The sequence below is a fragment of the Oncorhynchus tshawytscha genome, linkage group LG08, assembly GCF_018296145.1.
Source record: "Oncorhynchus tshawytscha isolate Ot180627B linkage group LG08, Otsh_v2.0, whole genome shotgun sequence".
Classification (NCBI taxonomy): domain Eukaryota; kingdom Metazoa; phylum Chordata; class Actinopteri; order Salmoniformes; family Salmonidae; genus Oncorhynchus; species Oncorhynchus tshawytscha.
Window position 1 is genome coordinate 36120594 of NC_056436.1, and position 21626 is coordinate 36142219.

Sequence of the window (21626 nt, forward strand, 5' to 3'; positions counted from 1 at the left end):
AGGAACTGGACCTGTTTTGGCCACAAGGAATGCAAGACAAGTCATGTCCTAGTTGACATGGCATAAATGCTACAACTGGACAAAAGGTGAACATTCATATACCCCATTCTAAAATAAGGATTTAATTTGTGGCACATCAAACCTAGTCTACCTTAAGGAAATCCCTGGGCTTAGCTATGTGATCAATAAAGGGGCTGGACACAAGTGGAACAGAGCAAATTACTTGGCAGGTCAAGCTTTAGAATTTAGAGACAGGAGGAGAAACATTATGTTAAAGTATTTTTATTTTACAAGACAATTGTCACAAGTAACCTACATTTCAAAGGTTTATTGAACCTGGCCTTAAAAACAAATCACATCACTGATTTAGACGATTAAATATCACATATGCTAACTCACACAATTCCATATTCTAGAAATAAATCACAAGTGTACATCAAGCCTCTGATAAAGTACCCACTGCAGGTGCAGAAATGCCACTGTTTGTGCATGTGCCACAGATTCTATACCTTATTTTCAAAGTGCCTCAACCAACCTCTCTTTAGATATTTTATCAAATTACTAAACTACCCCCTGGTGTCTACACAGGAACAGCGGGACCAAACGGTTCAAAGAGCAGAGTTCCGTACAGTACATACTCATCATGGACTGCCTCCATGGAGAGGGGCATGGGGCCAGTGTGCGAGGTGTGAAGGCTTACTGGTTTGAAGCGTCCGGAAGGTGCGAGGGCAAATAACAATTCCCATCAGTGAAGTAGAAATGGGTTCTCCTCCGGCAACTCCACCAAATCTCTTCGGTTAGGAGCGCACGACTGCCTTTCTGATTATTTATTTTAAAAATGTGATCTTTGTGAAACAGTTTACCCCATCTAGGCCAGGGATGTTAAAGTCTTGCTGGTGTCTGTTCACTGCTCAACAGACCCTCTAGAAGCACCCCTGTAGTGAGCCCCCCACCATGATGGGTATGATGAGCGTGAAGGAGCTGGACTGCAAAGATGGACTGGCTCCTTTGGCAATGTTGTTCTTGGTGACATCAGGCATCTTGGAACTAGCACTGCCAGCTTTGGTCGTAGCATTCATGGCAGGGGACTGTGTGGTAGAGTTTTGAGCATGGACCTAAAACAGGAGAGAAAGAGGGGCTTTTCAAATGTGGAAAACACAAACCTGAAACATTTGACGAGTCGGGACAACTATCAATTGGACTTCCATATGACTAATACATTTTTAAAAAAAAGAGTAAACGTTCAGCTAGGCACACGGAGTAGCCTAGGCAGTAAAAACACAATAGCCCTATGGCAATATGTTCCAACAAAATGCACCTTAGAAATCTTAATACATTTAAATGCCATCACCTTGTGGACAATGGTTTCCAAAGCCTATAGGATAATGGGACACTTCCTGCATTTGAATTGCGCGGTGAAGAAATAAAAATATACCGTCCCGCTCAAATTACATTGCCAGCCTACGCATGTCGTAGTAACGTTAGATCAAGGATTCAGTAGCCCATCTGAAGAGGCATTCCACATTGCGTTCCACATTGCGCTGGCACGCTAGATTTTGCCAAAATGTCAATCATACCGACTGAAAACATCTGAGGTCAATTATACGCGTCATCATTTGCTTGTCAATGAGAAAAACAGTCAATGTCGAAAAATCACACTTTAGATTTATGGGAACAAATTTGTCTGATTAATAAGCCAATTTAAATGTTGCACCTGTCCTGTTGAAATGCATTTGCTTTCCAGTGAAATGGGTAGCCTAATTCAAATTTGGGTTCACCGGAAACAAAACATGGTAAAAAGGACATTAGAGGAAAAGTTCTTACCTGTGATGAAAACTGCATGGCAAGGAGAAGAAATCCAATGTAAGCCATCACAATTTTAGTCATCTTGTTATCGGTTTCTTCACAGCCACAATTGCGCGTAATGTAGCTTTCTGCCTTGGTCTTTTCTCAAGATAAATGACTGGAGGACAAACCCAGGGGATTTTATACCACCAACGAGTGTGACGTTGGGCAACACTGCGCATCTCCCAAACCACCTGTTCAGCCTCAAATGGAAACCTACAGTTTATCAGAAACATCCCAGAAACTACACCTCTGAGACCTCTTCTTATACGTTTTAGGGTGTGCCTGTCAGCAATACAAATAGCCTTTGTGTTTTTAATCATTGTCTTTTGATATGAATTCACTGGTTTACAATTTGAAAAGTTTGACACAATTATTCTCTCCTCAGAGAAGGTTGATTCCATGAGCACGATGGGGACAATTTTCAAACATGAATAATTATACAGTTCGTCTAGTTTATGTTGTTCAAAATATTTTTAATGGGGATATTTTGCATGGTAAATGGCAAAGAAAAGTTTTACAGATAAGCAGCTCGTATAGCGACCTCTTGCGGTAAATATAAGCTTTTAACCACAACGCAATTCGGTTCATATGTCCATTCCCCGTCCGTAGTCGTAGACCTATTGGTCTTACATGGAAGCTATAATTCACTGGCGGTGACTAAGGTCAACTGAATACTCGAAAAGTAAATGTCCTAAAGAAAATGTGTGTGCTTGCTAGCTTGTCTTGAAGCAATATGGTTGATAGAAAGGATAGCTGGAACAGGTGAAAGTTGGTTGGGTGTCTCTAGCTTGAACGGTTCTAGAGTTAGGCCTATAATATTACTGTTGGTGGGTTATTTATGGTAATTCATGAAAATGTAAATAGGTAAAATTGATAAAGTTTTGAAAAAGTTGTTTTAATGTTTGTAGCTGAAATGGTGAAAGAGCAGTAGCATTTAAAATGTATATCACTGTGTTCTTATGGTTGGCATTGGGAGATTCTCTATTGGTCTAAAGCCCATCGTCCATAGCCACAGGAAGTAGGGGTGCTGGTGTTGCGGTGGAGATGGAGTTCTTTGAAATCAAATACAATTTTATTCATCACATACTTCGTAAACAACAGGTGTAAACTAACAGTGAAATGCTAACTTACGGGCCATTCCCAACAATGCAAAGAGAAAGAAAATAGAGAAATATTGGAAAAGTAGTAACTTTATTAAAAATGTGATTTTTTTTCAGCCAGCACCCCCTACTCAAAATGTCTTCCCACGGCTATGCCATCCTCTCCTTGACTCCTCCGTCCTCCTCTCCTCCGTGACCCGGAAACCGATAAGTAGTTGAGGGGTCGAAGATAGTATAAATGAGTTAGTAGCTGAACAGAGGAATTTCCTCCTCTCCTTAATTACCTACTAAAGCAGAGGATGCACAAGAGCATCCTCCCAGTGACTAAGTGGACAGTGGCATCATGCTCATACAAGGGCATGTGCCCCCTCAGATTTGTCCTGTTTATTTATATTTTTCCGATGTTAAATGAATGACTAAACTTCATTTTTAGCCCACATTCTATCATAATTATTCATAGGAAATATCTGCCAGCGGTATTTTGCGGAGAGGGCACACTGACTGGACCAGGCAAGGATTACCAGGCAAGGACTCGCAGGGGGTATGTTGTAAATTCATTTGATTAAGCTATGTAGCCTATTGATTCCTTCTTTTAACAAAACATAAAATAAGTGTTTTGTTGTTTCTCTGCAAAACTATCCACCTAGCATTTTCATGAATTTGACTTTATCTAGCCAGCTAGATCGGTTCCCAATCTCCCAACCTCATAACTAGATACAGTTGAAGTCGGAAGTTTACATACACCTTAGCCAAATATATTTAAACTCAGTTTTTCACAATTCCTGATATTTCTTAGGTCAGCTAGGATCACCACTTTATTTTATGAATGTGAAATGTCAGAATAATAGTAGAGAGAATTATTTATTTCAGCTTTTATTTCTGTCATCACATTCCCAGTGGGTCAGAAGTTTACATACACTCAATTAGTATTTGGTAGCATTGCTTTAAATTGTTTAACTTGGGTCAAACATTTTGGGTAGCCATCCACAAGCTTCCCACAATAAGTTAACTGGTTTTGCCATGGTGCAGCTCACAGATGAATTACTTCGGTAACTGGTAGGGTTGGAAAGACGTTTCAACTTATATCTACCAGTAAATACTAACTAAGACAACAATGGTATGCAAACCAGATATTGAAAAAGTTTAGACCAATGTGTTGGTTAGTAGGCTATTTGTGATGCGCAATTGTCATCATGGGCTGTTTGCATCAGGGTGCAGATATGGATGGGCCTGGGTGGACCAAGGCTCATCGACTTGGAAAGCCAGGCCCTGACCGGCACACCCAATCAGACTGATGTGGTTTAAGCATTGTTGTGGAGTTAGCCCATCTACCTCTGTGATTTTGAGAGTGAAAATCAGATAAATCTACAGGAAAACTCACAACATGAGATCAAAAGACAGATACTGGTGGGCAAGGAGGCATACAAGCAAAGAGTGAAGATATCATAACCGCCATCGATAAAAGACAGTACTGTGCAGCCGTCTTCATCGACCTGGCCAAGGCTTTTGACTCTGTCAATCACTGCATTCATATGGCAGACTCAACAGCCTTGGTTTCTCAAATGATTGCCTCGCCTAGTTCACCAACTACTTCTCAGATAGAGTTCAATGTGTCAAATCGGAGGGCCTGTTGTCCGGACCTCTGGCAGTCTCTATGGGTGCCACAGGGTTCAATTCTCGGGCTGACTCTTATCTCTGTATATATCAATGTCGCTCTTGCTGCTGGTGATTCTGGGATCCACCTCTACGCAGACAACAGCCTTCTGTATACATCTGGCTCTTCTTTGGACACAGTGTTAACAAACCTCCAAACGAGCTTCAATGCCATACAACACTCCTTCTGTGGCCTCCAACTGCTCATAAAGGCTAGTAAAACTAAATGCATGCTCTTCAACCGATCGCTGCCTGCAACCGCCCGTCCGACTAGCATCACTACTCTGGACGGTTCTGACTTAGAATATGGGGACAACTACAAATACCTAGGTGTCTGGTTGGACTGTAAAATCTCCTTCCACACTAACATTAAGGATCTCCAATCCAAAATTAAATTTAGAATCGGCCTCCTAGTTCACAACAAAGCCTCCTTCACTCATGCTGCCAAACATACACTCGTTAAACTGACTATCCTACTGATCCTTGACTTCGGCGATGTCATATACAAAATAGCCTCCAACACTCTACTCAGCCAATTGGATGTAGTCTACCACAGTGCCATCTGTTTTGTCACCAAAGCTCCATATACTACCCACCACTGCGACCTGTATGCTCTCGTTGGCTGGCCCTTGCTACATATTCGTCACCAAACCCACTGACTCCAGGTCATCTATAAGTCTTTGCGAGGTATAGCCCCACTTTATCTCAGCTCACTGGTCACCATAGCAACACCCACCCGTAGCACGCGCTCCAGCAGGTATATTTCACTGGTCATCCCCAAAGCCAACATCTCCTTTGGTCGCCTTTCCTTCCAGTTCTCTGCTGCCCATGACTGGAACGAATTGCAAAAATCACTGAAGCTGGATACTTATATCCCCCTCACTAAAATTAAGCATCAGCTGTCAGAGCAGCTTACCGATCACTGCACCTGTACGCAGGCCATCTGTAAATAGCCCATCCAACTACCTCATCCCCTTATTTTTGTTTTTTGCTATTTTGCAATCTAGTATCTCTACTTGCACATCATCATCTACACATCTATCACTCCAGTGTTAATGCTAAATTGTAGGAACAGAGGATAATATACATGTAGAGTGATGAGGGGATGTAAACCAGGTGTGCGGGAAAACAAGACAAAACAAATGGAAAATGAAAGGTGGAACGGCGATGGTTAGAAAACAGGTGATGTCGACCGCCGAGTACCACCCGAACATTCATACAAATGTATGAAAGGTTTGTTGTTCAACAGGCTGATGTTTTGACATTTTTCAGGTGATGTAATGCACACAGGCCCAGGCCTGTTAAAGCACTGTGCTGAACAATTGCCTGGTGTTTTTACAGACATTTTCCAATCCTCGCTCTACAAGCAACAAATTTAATTTGTCACATACACATGGTTAGCAGATGTTAATGCGAGTGTAGCGAAATGCTTGTGCTTCTAGTTCCGACAATATCTAACAAGTAATCGAACAAATTCACAACAACTACCTTATAAACACAAATGTAAGGGATGAATAAGAATATGTACATATAAATATATGGATGAGCGATGGCTGTGCGGCATAGGGAAGATGCAGTAGATGGTATAGAGCATTATATACATATGAGATGCATCATGAAGGATATGTAAACATTATTAAAGTGGCCTTATTGAAAGTGACTAATGATAGGCATAGGTAAGATACAGTCGATGGTATAGAACAGTTTAAACATATGACATGAGTAATGTAGGATATGTAAACATTATTAAAGTGGCATTATTTAAGGTGACTAGCGATACCTTTATTAAGTCCATTTGTTAATGTGGCCAGAGATTTGAGTCTGTATGTTGACAGTAGTCTCTCTATGTTAATGATGGCTGTTTAACAGTCTGAAGGTCTTGAGATAGAAGCTGTTTGTCAGTCTCTCGCTCCCAGCTTTGATGCACCTATACTGAACTCGCCTTCTGGATGATAGCGGGGTGAACAGGCAGTGTCTCGGGTGGTTGTTGTCCTTGATGATCTTGGCCTTCCTGTGACATCGGGGGCTGTAGGTGTCCTGGAGGGCAGGTAGTTTACACCCGGTGATGTGTTGTGCAGATTGCACTACCCTCTGGAGAGCCTTGCGGTTGAGGGCAGTGCAGTTGCCATACCAAGCGGTGATACAGCCCGACAGGATGCTCTCGATTGTGCATCTGTAAAAATGTGATTAATGAATGATTCATATAATTCGTGGGCACGTTTTTTGGTAATCCCAAAAATAATGCTATCAGGTTGTAAATCACAGATGGCCTGGTACATTGTTTTCAGCCTCCATTCAGGTTACAATGTTTCAGTTTCAATGACAGAATTTTCTGGACAAAAATTTCAATAAAATCAAACTAGCAAGGGCAATGATCACAAGTCAGTCATAATGTGGCTAATAGGCTAGTATATCCATGTATGTAGCAAACTAAAAACACAGCCTAATGTTAGCTAGCTAGCTAATAGGAGGATATCATGTTATACCATTGGAGGAGTGGGTGAGGATCCGACCCAAGTACACAGGACACAGAGCAGAGTGCCTCGTAAGGATCCGCAGAAGGCGAGTGGGAAAGCTGCCGTTATCGTCAATATTACTCACCAATGTACAATCGTTAGACAATAAATTAAATGAGGCACAATCACGAATATACTACCAACGGTAACATCTTATGTTTCAAGGAATCGTGTCTGAATGATGACATTGATATTTGGCTAGCAGGATATACGCTGCAACGGCTAGATAGAACAGCACACACAGGTAAAACGAGGGGCGGCGGTCGGTGCGGATTTGTAAATAACAGCTGGTGCAAGAAATCTAAGGAAGTCTCTAGATTGCCTGAAGTACAGTACCTTATTTTTTATTTATTTTATTTTATTTTACCTTTATTTAACCAGGTAGGCAAGTTGAGAACAAGTTCTCATTTACAATTGCGACCTGGCCAAGATAAAGCAAAGCAGTTCGACAGATACAACGACACAGAGTTACACATGGAGTAAAACAAACATACAGTCAATAATACAGTATAAACAAGTCTATATACAATGTGAGAAGGGAGGTAAAGGCAAAAAAGGCCATGGTGGCAAGGTAAATACAATATTGCAAGTAAAACACTGGAATGGTAGTTTTGCAATGGAAGAATGTGCAAAGTAGAAATAAAAATAATGGGGTGCAAAGGAGCAAAATAAATAGATAAATTAAAATTAAATACATTTGGGAAAGAGGTAGTTGTTTGGGCTAAATTATAGGTGGGCTATGTACAGGTGCAGTAATCTGTGAGCTGCTCTGAGAGTTGGTGCTTAAAGATAGTGAGGGAGATAAGTGTTTCCAATTTCAGAGATTTTTGTAGTTCATTCCAGTCATTGGCAGCAGAGAACTGGAAGGAGAGGCGGCCAAAGAAAGAATTGGTTTTGGGGGTGACTAGAGAGATATACCTGCTGGAGCGTGTGCTACAGGTGGGAGATGCTATGGTGACCAACGAGCTGAGATAAGGGGGGACTTTGCCTAGCAGGGTCTTGTAGATGACATGGAGCCAGTGGGTTTGGCGACGAGTATGAAGCGAGGGCCAGCCAACGAGAGCGTACAGGTCGCAATGGTGGGTAGTATATGGGGCTTTGGTGACAAAACGGATTGCACTGTGATAGACTGCATCCAATTTGTTGAGTAGGGTATTGGAGGCTATTTTGTAAATGACATCGCCAAAGTCGAGGATTGGTAGGATGGTCAGTTTTACAAGGGTATGTTTGGCAGCATGAGTGAAGGATGCTTTGTTGCAAAATAGGAAGCCAATTCTAGATTTAACTTTGGATTGGAGATGTTTGATATGGGTCTGGAAGGAGAGTTTACAGTCTAACCAGACACCTAAGTATTTGTAGTTGTCCACGTATTCTAAGTCAGAGCCGTCCAGAGTAGTGATGTTGGACAGGCGGGTAGGTGCAGGTAGCGATCGGTTGAAGAGCATGCATTTAGTTTTACTTGTATTTAAGAGCAATTGGAGGCCACGGAAGGAGAGTTGTATGGCATTGAAGCTTGCCTGGAGGGTTGTTAACACAGTGTCCAAAGAAGGGCCGGAAGTATACAGAATGGTGTCGTCTGCGTAGAGGTGGATCAGAGACTCACCAGCAGCAAGAGCGACCTCATTGATGTATACAGAGAAGAGAGTCGGTCCAAGAATTTAACCCTGTGGCACCCCCATAGAGACTGCCAGAGGTCCGGACAGCAGACCCTCCGATTTGACACACTGAACTCTATCAGAGAAGTAGTTGGTGAACCAGGCGAGGCAATCATTTGAGAAACCAAGGCTGTCGAGTCTGCCGATGAGGATGTGGTGATTGACAGAGTCGAAAGCCTTGGCCAGATCAATGAATACGGCTGCACAGTAATGTTTCTTATCGATGGCGGTTAAGATATCGTTTAGGACCTTGAGCGTGGCTGAGGTGCACCCATGAACAGCTCTGAAACCAGATTGCATAGCAGAGAAGGTATGGTGAGATTTGAAATGGTCGGTAATCTGTTTGTTGACTTGGCTTTCGAAGACCTTAGAAAGGCACGGTAGGATAGATATAGGTCTGTAGCAGTTTGGGTCAAGAGTGTCCCCCCCTTTGAAGAGGGGGATGACCGCAGCTGCTTTCCAATCTTTGGGAATCTCAGACGACACGAAAGAGAGGTTGAACAGGCTAGTAATAGGGGTGGCAACAATTTCGGCAGATAATTTTAGAAAGAAAGGGTCCAGATTGTCTAGCCCGGCTGATTTGTAGGGGTCCAGATTTTGCAGCTCTTTCAGAACATCAGCTGAATGGATTTGGGAGAAGGAGAAATGGGGAAGGCTTGGGCGAGTTGCTGTTGGGGGTGCAGTGCTGTTGTCCGGGGTAGGAGTAGCCAGGTGGAAAGCATGGCCAGCCGTAGAAAAATGCTTATTGAAATTCTCAATTATGGTGGATTTATCAGTGGTGACAGTGTTTCCTATCTTCAGTGCAGTGGGCAGCTGGGAGGAGGTGTTCTTATTCTCCATGGACTTTACAGTGTCCCAGAACTTTTTGAGTTGGTGTTGCAGGAAGCAAATTTCTGCTTGAAAAAGCTAGCCTTGGCTTTTCTAACTGCCTGTGTATAATGGTTTCTAGCTTCCTGAACAGCTGCATATCACGGGGGCTGTTCGATGCTAATGCAGAACGCCATAGGATGTTTTTGTGTTGGTTAAGGGCAGTCAGGTCTGGGGAGAACCAAGGGCTATATCTGTTCCTGGTTCTAAATTTCTTGAGTGGGGCATGTTTATTTAAGATGGTTAGGAAGGCATTTAAAAACAATATCCAGGCATCCTCTACTGACGGGATGAGATCAATATCCTTCCAGGATACCCCGGCCAGGTCGATTAGAAAGGCCTGCTCGCAGAAGTGTTTCAGGGAGCGTTTTACAGTGATGAGTGGAGGTCGTTTGACCGCTGACCCATTACGGATGCAGGCAATGAGGCAGTGATCGCTGAGATCTTGGTTGAAGACAGCAGAGGTGTATTTAGAGGGGAAGTTGGTTAGGATGATATCTATGAGGGTGCCCGTGTTTAAGGCTTTCGGGAGGTACCTGGTAGGTTCATTGATAATTTGTGTGAGATTGAGAGCATCAAGTTTAGATTTTAGGATGGCTGGGGTGTTAAGCATGTTCCAGTTTAGGTCGCCTAGCAGCACGAACTCTGAAGATAGACGGGGGGCAATCAGTTCACATATGGTGTCCAGAGCACAGCTGGGGGCAGAGGGTGGTCTATAGCAGGCGGCAACGGTGAGAGACTTGTTTTTAGAGAGGTTGATTTTTAAAAGTAGAAGTTCAAATTGTTTGGGAACAGACCTGGATAGTAGGACAGAACTCTGCAGGCTATCTTTGCAGTAGATTGCAACACCGCCCCCTTTGGCAGTTCTATCTTGTCTGAAAATGTTGTAGTTTGGAATTAAAATTTCTGAATTTTTGGTGGTCTTCCTCAGCCAGGATTCAGACACAGCTAGAACATCCGGGTTGGCAGAGTGTGCTAAAGCAGTGAATAGAACAAACTTAGGGAGGAGGCTTCTAATGTTAACATGCATGAAACCAAGGCTATTACGGTTACAGAAGTCGTCAAAAGAGAGCGACTGGGGGATAGGAGTGGAGCTAGGCACTGCAGGGCCTGGATTCACCTCTACATCGCCAGAGGAACATAGGAGGAGTAGAATAAGGGTACGGCTAAAAGCTATGAGAATTGGTCGTCTAGAACGTCTGGAACATAGAGTAAAAGGACGTTTCTGGGGGCGATAAAATAGCATCAAGGTATAATGTACAGACAAAGGTATGGTAGGATGTGAATACAGTGGAGGTAAACCTAGGTATTGAGTGATGAAGAGAGAGATATTGTCTCTAGAACCATCATTGAAACCAGGAGATGTCATTGCATGTGTGGGTGGTGGAACTAATAGGTTGCATAAGGTATAGTGAGCAGGACTAGAGGCTCTACAGTGAAATAAGCCAATAAACACTAACCAGAACAGCAATGGACAAGACATATTGACATTAAGGAGAGGCATGCTTAGTCGAGTGATCAAAATGGTCCAGTGAGTGGAGAGGTTGGTTGGGGGTCACGGTGATTTAGACAGCTAGCCAGGCCATCGGTAGCAAGCTAGCATAGGATGGAGGTCTGTTGTTAGCCACCTCTTGCGTTCCGTCAGTAGATTAGTGGGGTTCCGAGTGGTAGAGGGGATTAATCCAAATCACACAACATCAACAAAAATAAAAACAATAGATATAGTTATAGAGGCCCAAGAAAAAAACATAATAATAATAAAAATAAATAAATTGTCCGATTGTCTATTCAGATAGCAGCCGGTAAGACAGCTAACGGTTAGCAGGCCGCAGATGGGCGTTCAGGTAACGTCACGACGGAGGAGCCAGCCGGATCTCTTTCGGGAAGATAACGTCGGCAGTCCAGTTGTGAAGGCCCGGTGGGGCTCCGCGTAGGCAGTAAAACGGGTCCGGATAGGTGACTGCAGCCCAGGAGTGATTGATGGAACTCAGGAGTGATTGACGGAGCTGGCTAGCTCCGGAATAATTGATGTTTGCTCCGGAATCGACGAAGGCCGATAGTCACATGGATAGCAGCTAGCTAGCTGAGAGATCCGGGTATGAATGTCCAGAGAGCAGTCGAAATCCAGGGACATGGAGAGAAAAATTGGTCTGGTATGTTCCGTTCCGAGCCGCGCTGCGCCAAACAGAACTGGCGATAGATTTTCGAGCTAAAGGATAGCTGATGACCACAAACCGTGGTTAGCTGAATACTAACGATTTGCCAGTAAAGAAGCTAACTAGCTTCTGAACTAGCTTCTGATTAGCTTCTGGATTAGCTTCTGGCTAGTTTCAGGCTAGCTTCTTGGAGTTTCTGGCTAGCTTCTTGGAGGTTTACAGATTTCAGGTAAATAATACTTTTTTATAAATATAAATTGGTGAGGCGGGTTGCAGGAGAGTGTTTTGAAGATGAGTTGATGGAAAATAAAAATAAAATGTATGTGAAAAAGGTTGTAAATATATATATATACAGGACACGACAAGACGAGGACAAAAGACGTCTGAACTGCTATGCCACCTTGGAGTGGGTCTAGGGTTTCATGGATAATGGTGTTGATGATCAACTGCAGACCACACTATTTGCCAAGAGAGTTTTCATCTATACTTTTCTTGGCTGTTTATTTACCACCATAGACGGATGCTGGCACTAAGACCGCACTCAGTCAGCTGTATAAGGAAATAAGCAAACAGGAAACCGCTCTCCCAGAGGTGGTGCCCCTAGTGGCCACAGACATTAATGCAGGGCAACTTAAATCAGTTCTGCCTAATTTCTATCCTAATGTTAAATGTGCAACCAGAGGTTAAAAAAAATCTAGATCATGTTAAGGTTTTCCTCCTCCTCTTCGTCTGAGGAGGAGAGGCGAGAAGGATCGGAGGACCAATGCGCAGCGTGGTAAGTATCCATGGTTGTTTATTTAAAAACATAAACTGAACACTATGAATACAAAAACAATAAACGTGAAACGAACGAAAACCGAAACAGTACCATGTGGTGAAAAACACAGACACGGAAACAAACACCCACAAACAAACAGTGAAACCCAAGCTACCTAAGTATGTTTCTCAATCAGAGACAACTAATGACACCTGCCTCTGATTGAGAACCATACTAGGCCGAAACATAGAAATCCCAAAATCCTAGAAAAACAAACATAGACTGCCCACCCCAACTCACGCCCTGACCATACTAAATAACAACAAAACAAAGGAAATAATGGTCAGAACGTGACAGATCACCTGTACTCCTCATTCAGAGACATGTACAAAGCTCTCCCTTGCCCTCCATTTGGTAATATGACCATAATTATATACTCCTGATTCCTGCTTGCAAGCTAACATTAAAGCTGGGGGCACCAGTGACTCGGTCTATAAAGAAATTGGTCAGATGAAACAGATGCTAAACTACAGGACTGTTTTGCTATCACAGACTGGGACATGTTCTGTGATTCTACGATGGCATTGAGGAGTACACCGCATCAGTCACTGGCTTTATCAATAAGTACATCGAGGACGTCGTCCCCACAGTGACTGTACGTACATACCCCAACCCAAAGCCATGGATTACAGGCAACATTCACACTAAGATAAAGGTGCGGGACTCTAACCCGGAAGCTTATAAGAAATCCTGCTATGTGCACCGACGAACCATCAAACAGGCAAAGCATCAATACAGGGCTAAGATTGAATTGTACTACACCGGCTGCGACGCTCGTCTTATGTGGCAGGGCTTGCAAACTATTACAGACGACAAAGGGAATTACAGCCACAATCTGCCCAGTGACACGAGCATACCAGATGAGCTAAATCAATTCTATGCTCGCTTCGAGTCAAGCAACACTGAGGCATGCATGAGAGCATCAGCTGTTCCGGACAACTGTGTGATCACGCTCTGCATGGCCGACGTGAGTAAGACCTTTGAACAGGTCAACATTCACAAGGCTGCTGGGCCAAACGGATTACCAGGACGTGTGCTCCGGGCATGTGCTGACCAACTGGCAGGTGTCTTCACTGACATTTTCAACATGTCCCTGATTGAGTCTGTAATGCTAACATGTTTCAAGCAGACCACTATAGTCCCAGTGCCCAAGAACACGAAGGCAACTTGCTCTAGTGACTCACGTCCGTAGCCAAGAAGTGCTTTGAAAGGCTGGTAATGGCTCACATCAACACCATTATCCATGAAACCCTAGACCCACTCCAATTTGCATACCGCCCAAACAGATCCACAGACGGTGCAATCTCTATTGCACTCCACACTGCCCTTTCCCAACTGGACAAAAGGAACACCTATGTGAGAATGCTATTCATTGACTACAGCTCAGCGTTCAACACCATAGTACCCTCAATGCTCATCACTAAACTAAGGATCCTGGGACTAAACACCTCCCTCTGCAACTGGATCCTGGACTTCCTGACATGCCGCTCCCAGGTGGTGAGGGTAGGTAGCAACACATCTGCCACACTGATCCTCAGCACTGGAGCCGCTCAGGGGTGCGTGCTCAGTCCCCTCCTGTAGTCCCTGTTCACCCAGGACTGCGTGGCCAGGCACGACTAACACCATCATTAAGTTTGCAGACGACACAACAGTGATAGGCTTGATCACCAACAACGATGAAACAGACCATAGGGAGGAGGTCAGAGACCTGGCTGGGTGGTGCCAGAATAACAACCTATCCCTCAACGTAACCAAGACTAAGGATATGATTGTGGACTACAGGAAAAGGAGGAACGAGCACGCCCACATTCTCATCAACGATGCTGTGGTGGAGCAGGTTGTGAGCTTCAAGTTCCTTGGTGTCCACATCACCAACAAACTAGAATGATCCAAACACATCAATAAAGAGGGCACGACAAAGCCTATTCCCTCGCAGGAAACTTTAAATATTTGACATGGGCCCTCAGATCCTCAAAAGGTTCTACAGCTGCAACATCGAGAGCATCCTGACTGGTTGCATCACTGCCTGGTACGGCAACTGCTCGGCCTTCGACCGCAAGGCACCACAGAGGGTAGTGCGTACAGCCCAGTACATCACTGGGGCTAAGCTGACTGCCATCCAGGACCTCTACACCAGGCCGTGTCAGAGGAAGGCCCTATCTGAATTGTGTCCCGCCACCCCCTCTTTTTATCATATATGCATAGTCACTTTAACCGTACCTACATGCACATACTACCTCAATCAGCCCGACTAATCGGTGCCTTTATATAGTCTCGCTACTGTTATTTTTTTTACTACTGTTTTTATTTCTTTACTTATCTATTGTTCACCTAATACCTTTTTTAACTTAAACATTGCACTGTTGGTTAGAGCCTGTAAGTAAGCATTTCACTGTGAGATCTACTACACCTGTTGTTTTCAGGGCACATGACAAATAAACTTTGATTTGATTTGAGTGACTGACTTTTTCCCCTCATATCGTTTTTCTAGGAAGGAAGTATATACTATAGGAAGTGATTGTTGCCTTTTTATGTCAAAGCAAATTCACTGGGTCATGATTTTTTACTGCATGAGCAATAATCAAAGGTCAATATGGTTGTTTGCTCCCTGATCCTATCGGTTAACCTTTCAGAATGGCCTCCCTCCTCAACATGCCCCCAAAGGCAAATCTGGTTTACAATGGTTCTAACTCAACAACTTGAACCTTTACAGAACATATCACCTGCCAGTTCATCATCTAGTCCCAGTGTTTTCTAGCCTCGTAAACCAGCCCGACCGCTGTTCTCAATTGTTTCACTTCGAGCTTAAGTTTGCATCAAAATTATATTAAAATGCACACACCATAACTATCATGTACAACAAGCAGATGTGAGCTTTCATGCTGTTCCTTTAGATGTCTTATGATAAAATGGAAACTTTACCTCAAAGGTGGTGAAGTAGGAAACACCATGCAGGGAGGATATGAATGCAAAAGAGAGGGATTCAAATTAAAACAAAATGATGTAAAATCAATGCAAACTCCTTCCACAGCAAGAGGCTGTGTGCAGGCCATGGAAAACTTGAGCCCCAAGGATAAACTCAAAAACAAAACAAAAAATCAAGAACTTGCAAATCTGGTGCAGTCCATGAGGAGATGATGCACTGCAGTACTTAATGCAGCTGGTGGCCACACCAGATACTGACTGTTACTTTTTTTTGACCCCCCTTTGTTCAGGGACACATTATTCCATTTATGTTAGTCACATGTCTGTGGAACTTGTTCAGTTTATGTCTCAGTTGTTGAATCTTGTTATGTTCATACAAATATTTACACATGTTGAGTTTGCTGTAAATAAACACAGTTGACAGTGAGAGGATGTTTATTTTTTTGCTGAATTTACATATGAATCACTTGAGGACCTTTTAGCGATGCTCATGTAGAAATGTCAGAGGGACTTGTTTCATCTTGATTTGATCTGTTTTGTTTCTTGAACAACACTTCCGCACATCTATGGCAAAGTTCTGATTCCGACTGAAGGTGTAAATGAACTGGTGCAAACCATCAGGCACCTGTATCTTGCTGCCAACCAATACACCTTGACGGAGCGTCGCTCATCAGAAGCAGGAAAACAAGGATTCAAGGAGATGAACCCATTTGATTGATGCATAGAATCCATGGTGTAGGTGGTTTAGGTAACTGATAAGATGCTTTGCTCACAGGGAGACGAGGGACACGAAACTACTCGATTGGAACCAGTGGTGATGTTAGCATGTAAATCTTGGTGGGGCAAAAATAAGTGGGATGCATGAGAGCAAAGGCACTACACAACACTAAACAATACATGAATTGCACTATAACAGTGACAAACGGTGCCCACAAACTGTTTGGGCCTACATAAAGCTGTCCCAACATCTTACCGCTGTTACACCTGGCTATCAGCAGAGCCTTGTCTGGCAGCCAAACAGTTCATTCAGACTCATGTACTGCCTTTAAAAAAAGATAGCTGATATGGCTGACTTGCATAAACAAATGTCGATTCTAATGACAATTGAGATGTACAAACTATGGCATAAGGGGACAACAAACAGATAAGAGGCCATCCGGAATTTCGATTAAGACAATGAGCGAGCTAGGATTGACGTAGTCAATATAACTATTTGTTTAGCACTTTTGAAATGTACAGCGACAGAATTCAGAACATAGGCCGATCTTACGGCTTTCTCCCTGTACACCAAGTCAGAATTGCAGGATAAGTAAAGGGGACATATAAGCAGACAATGAAAGCTTGATGATTACATTTCTCTAAGGTTATAGGCTGTGCACCACCAAGTCAGGTTATAGGCTTGTGCACCACCAAGTCAGAATAGTAGGTGAAAAAAAGAGGGGTAAAATAGACCAAATTATGAGGGTGAGGCACATGGGCTACTAACAGTTTACTACACAACATACACTTAGTATTACTTTCTTAGCTACAGTACACATATCTCCCTGGCATATTACATCATTTATGCAGCAGCATACACAACATTTTTGGACTCACCTTGTGCTGTGCTCACTTGAACAGGAAGGTGGCACGGCGGTCCTTCGTGGGCAAATTTTGTCATCAAAGTCTGGCATTTTCTGGATGAATGGTGCCTTCTAGACAAGTGGGAACAAAAAACAAGGTCAAATCATGACATCATTGATCTTCAGGTTGTAGCTCTAGAATGAGGCTGAGTTCCCAATTTACAATTCGGAGTTGGATGACCGTTCAAAATGTATTTCCCAAGCGGAGCTTGTTTTTTACAGAATTCCCAGTTAACTTGACTTCAGTGAATTCAAGACTTCCCAGATCCGAGTCAATTGTTTTGAGCGTGGCACAAATCATGCTTCATTGACAGTTTGGCCAATGTTGAATGTTTATCAATTTAAAACTTGGAAAACGATCCCAGATTTGAGACAACACAGCCACTCCACTGAATAGCAGGCTAGTGATTGCTTTGCAATGCTTGCAGTTAGCTACATTCACTGATTCCTTCCAATCCACTCTGTTGAATTTGCGATTTCCAACTTGTGTAATATTTATGTCCAATAGCCGATGAGCACCGATGCACTATCATTTCTCTTAATATGACAAGGATTAAAAAGGATTTGCCAGTAGATTGTCGACTTGATTCATGACTGATAGCTCAGATGTTGAAAGTATGTTGACAGTCCAATCAAAGCTACTGTAGATAAGGTGATTTGACAATTTTATCTGTGGCCAATTATCTTGACCCTTCTCGGATGGACACTTCTAATGTAACTATGGCAGCACCCAAGGGGCTTGAATTTTCAAGGTCTCCCCTCCCCATGAGTGACAGAACAGAGATAATCATGGTGCAACTAGAGCACATTACCGACACACTACATATTTTCCGCTGGCTACCCCACCACAGAAAGCACTGAGCTAGGCTGAAACACCTGCATTTTGAATCTGCCTTACTCAAGAAAGCAAAAGAGACCATGTTTGTATGCAGCTTTAAGACTTTTTTTTTTACAAACTGTTGTGACACATTAATGCCAAACATGCAAAACAGGTAAGCCCCAAAAACAAATTGAGAATGACCAATCTACAGCATCGGTTCAAACCCCCTAAGGTCGATTAGAATTAAATCCCCACAAAAGTCAGTTTAAGATGTTTTTTTTTGCATTGGATGCATCTCAATCCACATCTGCCTGTGTGTAAGGTGTTAGTAAGACCATGAGACATCCCAAAAACCAGTCTCCTCACTTCACTAGCAAACACATTCAGTTTCTCTACAACCATCTTGGGACTAGTCTGAACAGCCTCTAATGAGTCTGTAGCATATGAACAGTCTACACACTACAACTCCTCTGGAAAGGTCAGACTCACATCACTTGAAGGTCCCACAGTATCAGTTGAATAGACTTAGTTCCAGAAAAGTATCCTGATCTCTCAGATCTAGCTAGGACAGACAGAACAATGGGCTCGTCACAAATAATTACATTAGTTGAGTCAAGGGAGTTGTGAAACAGGACAATTCACCTTTGTATGACCTTATAAACCATGCAATATAGCTTAGAAACCCCTGGCTTAGACTTATAGGATGAACATAGTCTAAAACGTTAAGCATGCCTTTGGCAGAGAGCCAACCAGCAAAGACTCAGTGTCAAGAAACTAGTTAGTTCAAATATATACTTTACAGCCAGCCTTCCCCTGAACATCTTTGTAGGCTAGTTAGTAAATGACTGGTCACAGGTCAATGTAGCTAGGGTAAAGTAAATCTAATTAAAGCAGCCTGCAAGGGAGTCAACTGTCAGGAAACTGAACTGTTTTGGCCACAAGGAATGCAAGAAAGGTCCTAGTTGACATGGCATAAATGCTACAACTGGCCAAAGGTGAACATTCCTATACCCCATTCTAAAATAAGGATTTAATTTGTGGCACATCAAACCTAGTCTACCTTAAGGAAATCCCTGGGCTTAGCTATGTGATCAATAAAGGGGCTGGACACAAGTGGAACAGAGCAAATTACTTGGCAGGTCAAGCTTTAGAATTTAGAGACAGGAGGAGAAACATTATGTTAAAGTATTTTTATTTTACAAGACAATTGTCACAAGTAACCTACATTTCAAAGGTTTATTGAACCTGGCCTTAAAAAAACAAATCTAAGCAGATCACATCATGATTCATACAATTAAATCTCACATGCTAGCTCATAGAATTCCATACTCTAGAAATAAATTACAAGTGTACATCAAGCCTCTGACAAAGTACTCACTGCAGGTGCAGAAATGCCACTGTTCGTGCATGTGCCACAGATTCATTTACACCTTATTTTCAAAGTGCCTCAACCAACATTTCTTTAGATATGTTAACTTCTTAAATTACTAAACTACCCCCTGGTGTCTACACAGGAACCAAACAGTTCAAAGAGCAGAGTTCCGTACAGTACATAATCATCATGGACTGCCTCCATGGAGAGGACCATACAGTTCAGCCTATGAACATGGGGCCAGTGTGTGAGGTGTGAAGGCTTACTGATTTGAAGGTGTGAGGGCAAATAACAATTCCAATTGGTGAAGTAGAAATGGGTTCTGGTCTGGCACGGAACTCCCTCGAATCTATTCGGTTAGGTGCAAACATGACTGCCTTTCTGAATATTATTTTTTAAATGTTATCTTGGTAGAACAGTTTGCCCCATCTAGGCCGCTGATGTTAAAGTCTTCCTGGTGTCTGTTCACTGCTCAACAGCCCTCTAGAAGCACCCCTGTAGTGAGCCCCCCACCATGATGGGTATGATGAGCACAACGGAGCTGGACTGCAAAGATGCACTGGCTCCTTTGGCAATGTTGTTCTTGGTGACATCAGGCATCTTGGTCATGTTGGAACTCGCACCTCCAGCTTTGGTCGTAGCATTCATGGCAGGGGACTGTGTGGTAGGGTCTTGCGCGTGGACCTAAAACAGGAAAACAGAGGAGCTTGTCACATGTGGAAAATACGTAAACCTGAAATATTTGACTAACCGGGACAATTATCAATAGGACCTCACTTTCGTACGACTAATTTTAAAAAGGGCAAACGTTCAGCTAGGTACACAGAGTAGCCTAGGCAGTAAAAATACAATAACCCTATGGAAATTTGTTCCAACGAATTGCACCTTAGAAATCTTAATACAAGTAAGTGCCATCACCTTGTGGACAATGTTATCCATAGCCTCTAGGATCATGGGCAACGTCCTGCATTTTAATTGCGAAGTGGAGGATTAAAAAAATACCGTCCCGCTCAAATTACATTAGCCAGCCTACACATGTCATAGTAACGTTAGATCAAGGATTCAGTAGCCCATCTGAAGAGGCGTCACCGTTCCACATTGCGCTGGAACGCTAGATTTTGGCAACATGTCGTCAATCATATCCACTGAAACCATCTGAAGTCAATTATACGCGCCATCGTTCGCTTGTCAATGAGATTGGGGAAAAAAGTCAATGTCAAAAATCATACATTTAAGATTTATGGTAACACATTTCTGTTTGATTAATAAGCCATATTGAACGTTACACCTGTCTGGTTGAAATACATTTACTCTCCAGAATAATGGGTAGCCCAATTCAAATCTGGGTTCACCTGAAACAAACATGGTAAAAAGTACATTTTAGGGGAAAAGTCCTGACCTGTGACGAAAAACGCATGGCAAGGAGAAGGAACCCAATGTAAGCCATCACCATTTTAGTCATCTTGTTATTGGTTTCTTCCCTGCACCAATTGCGCGTAATGTAGCTTTCCTGCCTTCGTCTTTTCTCAAGATAAATGACAGGAGGACAAACCCAGGGGGATTTATACCACCACCGATTGTGACGTTGGGCAACACTGCGCATCTCCCAAACCACCTGTTCAGCCTTCCAATCAAATGGAAACCTACAGTTTATCAGAAACATCCCATAAACTACACATCTGAGACCTCTTCTTATACGTTTTAGGGTGTGCCTGTCAGCAATACAAATAGCCTTTGTGTTTATTATCATTGTCTTTTGATATGAATTCACTGGTTTACAATTTGAAGAGTTTGAGACAATTATTCTCTCTACCTTCCTCCTCAGAGAAGGTTAAATTTATGAGCACGATGGGGACATTTTTCAAACAATAATAATTATACAGTAAGTCTAGTTTATGTTGTTCAAAATATATTTACGGGGATATTTTGACTGGTAAATGGCAAAGAAAAGTTTTACAGATAAGCAGCTCTTATAGCGACCTCTTCCGGTAAATATAAGCTTTTAACCACAACGCAATTCGGTTCATATGTCCATTCCCCGTCCGTAGTAGTAGACCAATTGGTCTTACATGGAAGCAAAAATTCACCGGCACTGACAAAGATCAAGCGAACACTCGAAAAGTACATTTCCTAAAGAAAATCTGTGTGCTTGCTAGCTTGTCTTGAAGTAATATGGATGACAGAACAGGATATCTGGAACAGGTGAAAGTTGGTTGGGTGTCTCTAGCTTGAACGGTTCTAGAGTTAGGCCTATAATATTACTGTTGGTGTGTTA

At 42.8% G+C, this 21626-nt stretch overlaps 1 long non-coding RNA gene across 1 annotated transcript; it reads right to left on the minus strand.

The window, feature by feature from the left end:
• Positions 1–266: 266 nt before the first annotated feature.
• Positions 267–20897, minus strand: LOC112256534. Its single transcript, XR_002954424.2, has 3 exons — positions 20751–20897; positions 19225–20035; positions 267–336 (listed from the first exon to the last, which is right to left on the minus strand). It is a non-coding gene; the product is annotated as an uncharacterized LOC112256534 (long non-coding RNA).
• Between the last annotated feature and the right edge of the window lie 729 nt (positions 20898–21626).